The 5,449-nt window shown below is 48.6% G+C and overlaps 1 non-coding gene across 1 annotated transcript; it reads left to right on the top strand.

Moving 5' to 3' along the window:
* Positions 1-2,191: 2,191 nt before the first annotated feature.
* LOC136490454 (small nucleolar RNA Z247) lies at positions 2,192-2,330 on the top strand. Its single transcript, XR_010767735.1, has one exon. It is a non-coding gene; the product is annotated as a small nucleolar RNA Z247 (small nucleolar RNA).
* Positions 2,331-5,449: the final 3,119 nt, after the last annotated feature.

The following is a 5,449-nucleotide window of genomic DNA, read 5'->3' as shown; positions in this document are numbered from 1 at the left end:
CTCCACCAGCGCGCCCTAGGGGCCCCGCGCGCCCAGGGGGAGGTCACCGTCGCTCCAGCCGTCGTTACCCAAGTTACCATATCGAGTCTATTAGAGTTTGCATAGAGTTTGGTTAGTTATGGAATTGGAGTTTGTTAGTATGGAAGGGAGAGTTCAATTCTATAAGGATCTCTCATAGGTTGCTTGGAGTCCAAGTCCTATAGGGACTATAAATACTAGGGGGATGTAATCAATTAAACTAAGCAATAGACGAGCAATTGCTCCTTCCTATCTCCTCTCTCCCTCTCCTGCACCGGCCGCCTCCCCTCTCCCTGCGCCGCACCCTCCCCCACGCCGCCCTCCAACCCTAGCCACCACCTCCATAGCCGCTGCCAGCGCCCTCCCCCGGCACGACTCTTACAGATTATATGAAGACTTATTAGTTAAAAGTAATTCAAGACTATTGCTTTCATTTTCCACAATTCTTTACCTCGTCTAATCTCACCCAAAGTTTTACTGACCACAGCGAAATAGTAGAAAATAAGTACTTGGAGAAGACAAATTAAATTGTAATTATGGGACGGCCAAATATAGTACATCCTAGGAGGGAAACTAAATTGTAATTACGGGATCTAGCAAGATGGCAACACCTTTAGTTTGTAGGTGTGGCCGATGCTAGCGTTGATGTAGATGTCGTGGACGCACGTCGTGGCACTGGCGGCCAACGTTCGTTGTTTCTTTTTTTGAGACTTTTTGTGACTTGTTTGTGAGTTTTTTAGGAATCTATCATCGTGGAAATATTATGGTAACACTTTTTGAGAGAATTATCTATTTGGCACTGAAACAAATCGCTCATCCATATAAGGCACTAAAAATTTTGAACTTCCTTATCTGACACCAAATTAAAAATTTCTTCCGTAGATGGTACTGTCGTCCATTTCAACCATCCATCCATTAGTTAACTCCCTTAACCATGTAAGTTTTTAATTAGAGGTACCAAAATGCCCATCTGTTTTATTTGGTTGCACGCAGCTGCTCTGCTCGCCATGGGCGGAACTCGCGCCCAGGAAATCATGGCGGCCTCTCGCGGCGGGCTTGGTGTCAGCTCGCCCCATGGTGGCAGATGGAGGCGCGGGTCCAGTGGGGGACGTGGCGGCGGGGCGGGCTCGCCGGCCGACGTTGGGGGCGCGGGGGCGGCCTCGCCCACCGGCGTTGGAGCAGGTGCCAGGCCGCGGCGGGGCAAGCTCACCTGCCAGAACTTTGGCCAGGCCACCGCATGGCAGACGGGGCAGGGCGGCATCGCTCGCTCCCCGGAATGGCATCGGCATCCCCTGCGGCAGGCGAACGACCTGCGGGTACGAAAACAACTGGGCCGACAGATTGAGCATCGGCGGCCACGAGATCTAGGGCTACATCATGGTGGGGCGGGTCTGTTAAGAAACATGACATATCTTCTTGTAAAGGTACACACATGTAACACGGCATATGACCATGATCGTGTACGCGTGTTGGCTGTAGTTCAGTTGGGATAGAATCAGGTTGTTAGATCTAGAGGTGAGATCATTATCTCCCCAACTAACTACCTTGTAATCCAAGTCTTGTAACAACTATATATACATCAACGCGGATACGTGATGAGCCAAGATAGGCAGTCACGTTTGCCATCTCTCTTTACATGGTAATCAGAGCTACTCTTCCATAGATACATCTAGCCATGGCGTCGTCTTCATACTCCTCCTCTAACCACTCCCACCATTCGCCGTTTGGCCCTTCAATCTCCGAGAAGCTCACTCGCGACAACTTCCTCCTATGGAAGGCGCAGATCATACCCGGCATCCGCGCGGCGCAATTTGAAGGATGCCTAGATGGATCCAAAGTTGCTCCGGCGATGACCATCGAGCTTGTCAAGGAGGAGGACAAGACCAAGTTCACTGCCATCAACCCTGAGTACGAGAAGTGGGTCAAGGATGACCAGCTGCTCCTCGCCCACATCAACAACTCCCTCTCAAGGGAGGTCCTCGCACAGGTGGCGACCAAGACCACCGCGGCGGCCGTCTGGACGGCGCTCGGGAACATGTTCTCGGCCTAGTCACAGGCGCGCGTGACCAATCTGCGCATGCAACTTGCGAATTGCAAGAAGGGCAGCCAGTCTGCTGCTGCCTACTATGCCAAGGTCAAGGCGATCGGTGATGAACTCACCGTCGCCAGGAAGCCAGTTGGGGATGATGAACTGGTGACGTTCATCCTCACTGGCCTTGACTTCGACTACAATCCGCTCGTGTCCTCCGTCTTGGGGCGCACAGAGCCGATCACGCTGGGTGATTTCTACGCCCAGATCCTCGCCTACGACATGCGTCTTCAGATGCTCCAGGACAACAGCAACCACGGCCACAACTCCTTCGTCAATGCAACATCTCATGGTCGCGGGGGTCCTCATGGTCGTGGCCATGGGGGTCCGGGTAGAGGCTTCGGTGGACATGGCTCCGGCAACTCTACCGGTGGACAACCAGCCGCCACACCAATCTGTCAGGTGTGCAAGAAGAAAGGGCACGAGGCTGATGTCTGCTGGCATCGTTTTGAGGAGGACTATCAGCCCTACACCAAGATGGCTGGGGCGGCGTAGGTGAACTACGGCGTCGACACCAACTGGTACATCGACAGCGGGGCTACGGATCACATCACCGCCGAGCTGGAGAAGCTCTCCGTGAGGGACAAGTACAAGGGCACCGATCAAGTCCACATTGCTAGTGGATCAGGTATGCAGATTAGTAATATTGGTCATGCAATCTTACATACCCCAATTAAGCCCTTGCATCTACAAAATGTTCTTCATGTTCCAAGTGCAAACAAAAGTCTTGTTTCTGTACATCATCTCACATCCGACAATAACACTTACATTGAATTTCATCCTCACTATTTTCTCATAAAGGATCGGGCTACGAAGAAAACCCTTCACCGCGGCAAGTGTGAGGGCGGCCTCTATCCATTGAGGTCTCAAGAGGCAGGAGCACAGCATCATAAGCAGGCTTGTCGTGTTAGTAGACCATCCACTTGGCGATGGCATAGTCATTTGGGTCATGCGTCCTTTCCTATTGTTGAGAGAGTTATCAAAAACAATTTGCTTCCTTGTTCTTCAGATCGTGATGTTGAGTTGGTGTGTGACTCTTGCCAAAGAGCAAAGAGTCGTCAATTTCCCAATTCCAGCTTGAATAATAAAAGCGGTGCTCCCCTTCATTTGATTCACTCGGACGTGTGGGGGCCTGCCCCTATTTCTATTGGAAATTGTGCTTATTATGTTTCATTCATCGATGATTATAGTAGATACACATGGATCTTCCTCCTCAAACACAAATCCGAAGTGTTTCGCGTTTTCAAAAACTTTCAAAATCTCATGGAGAGAAAATTCAACAAGAAGATAGTGCATATGCAAACTGATTGGGCGGGTGAGTATGAGAGATTGAACTCCTTCTTCCAATAGTTGGGAATTTCCCATAGAGTCTCTTGTCCTCATACACACCAACAAAATGGTAGAGCTGAGAGGAAGCATCGGCATATAGTGGAAGTAGGTCTATCCCTTTTAGCCCAAGCATCTATGCCTCTAAAATTTTGGGATCATGCCTTTCTTACTGCTACCTATATCATCAACATTCTTCCATCTAAAGTCATAGAGAATAAAACTCCTGTCGAGCTCCTATTAAAAGAAAAACCTCATTATGATTCTCTTAGAGTGTTTGGGTGTGCATGTTGGCCAAATTTGAGACCATACAATGCAAGAAAACTATCTTTCCGGTCGACGCAATGTGTGTTTCTTGGCTACAGTTCTCTTCACAAGGGCTTCAAATGCCATGAACCTAAAATAGGTCGCATTTACATCTCACGAGATGTGTTTGATGAGGATGTTTTTCCCTTCTCATCCTTGCATCCCAATGCCGGTGCGCGGTTAAGAGATGAAGTGTCCCTCCTTCCTGAAAACCTAAATCCTTTTGTTCCTGGGGTAGTAGATTGTCATGTTCCTGATGTTACTAATCCTGCTGTTGCAACTAATGGCGATGAAACACAGGAATCAAATGATGTGCAGGTTATTCAGGAAATACAGGATGATGAGGCCATGGATCTAGCAGCCGCAGTGAATCTGAGCTCAAGATCCGAGGATGCTCCTCCGACAGAGATTGCGTCGCTAGTCGAATCTGCGTCCGAGGTTTCGGCGGCCTCTCCAGACTCGACGCGTGGGGGGGCAGGATCGACTTCAGCACTTACGCCTGTCTCCCAGTGCGTCGCGACAACGGGACCGACTCCACCGACCAAAGGATCTTCTGCCGATGACTCTGGATCTGGTGTGACTGAGTCCAGCGAGGCGGCTCCAATTGATGATGCAGCAGGACACAACCCCACGGTGTCTCGACCTCAGACGCGTCTTCAAAGCGGTATTGTCAAGCCAAAGGTTTACACTGATGGCACAGTACGCTATGCTAACATCTGCACTTCTGATGAGCCGAATTCTGTGGAGGAAGCCTTGAAATCATCCAAGTGGAAAGGAGCAATGCAAGATGAGTATGAAGCATTACAAAGAAATGGCACCTGGAATCTTGTTCCACCGTCACAAGGGAAGAATATTATAGATTGTAAGTGGGTGTTCAAAATAAAGAAGAGAGCTGATGGTCAAATTGATCGGTATAAGGTGAGATTAGTTGCTAAAGGCTTTAAGCAACGTTATGGGATTGACTATGAGGATACATTTAGTCCAGTTTTCAAAATTGCAACTGTGAGGTTGGTACTATCCTTGGCAGTGGCACGTGGATGGTGTCTACGACAGCTAGATGTTCAGAACGCGTTTCTTCATGGTGTTCTGGAAGAGGAGGTTTACATGAGACAACCACTAGGGTTTGAGAATCCAAAATGTCCTTCCTTTGTTTGCAAGCTCAAGAAAGCCATCTATGGATTGAAACAAGCTCCAAGAGCTTGGTACGCAGAACTAAGCTCCAAACTTGTTGCTCTCGGGTTTGTTCCCTCCAAATTAGATACCTCACTCTTTATTTATAGTAAAGGGGGTGTAGAGATATATATGTTGATTTATGTGGATGATATAATAGTAACTAGCTCATCACAAGATGCTGTCAAGGTACTGTTGCAGGCACTTAAGAAGGATTTTGCACTCAAGGACCTTGGAGATTTGCACTACTTCCTGGGAATAGAGGTGGAGAGAAAATCGAGTGGTGATTTGCTTCTAACCCAAAGGAAGTATGCTCAAGACATTCTATCCAGAGTAAGAATGTCGAACTGCAAACCTGTTGCTACTCCTATGGCTCTCGCAGAAAAGATGATACAAGGAGATGGAGATTTACTCGGTCCAGAAGATAGCACCAGGTATAGGAGTGTGGTTGGTGCATTGCAGTACATCACTCTTACTAGACCGGATCTAGCGTTTGCCGTTAACAAAGTTTGTCAGCATTTGCACTCACCCACTACAACT

The sequence above is a fragment of the Miscanthus floridulus genome, chromosome 10 (assembly GCF_019320115.1).
Source record: "Miscanthus floridulus cultivar M001 chromosome 10, ASM1932011v1, whole genome shotgun sequence".
Lineage (NCBI taxonomy): Eukaryota > Viridiplantae > Streptophyta > Magnoliopsida > Poales > Poaceae > Miscanthus > Miscanthus floridulus.
Note: the sequence above shows the minus strand (reverse complement) of the source record. Positions and strands in the feature narration are given on the sequence as shown.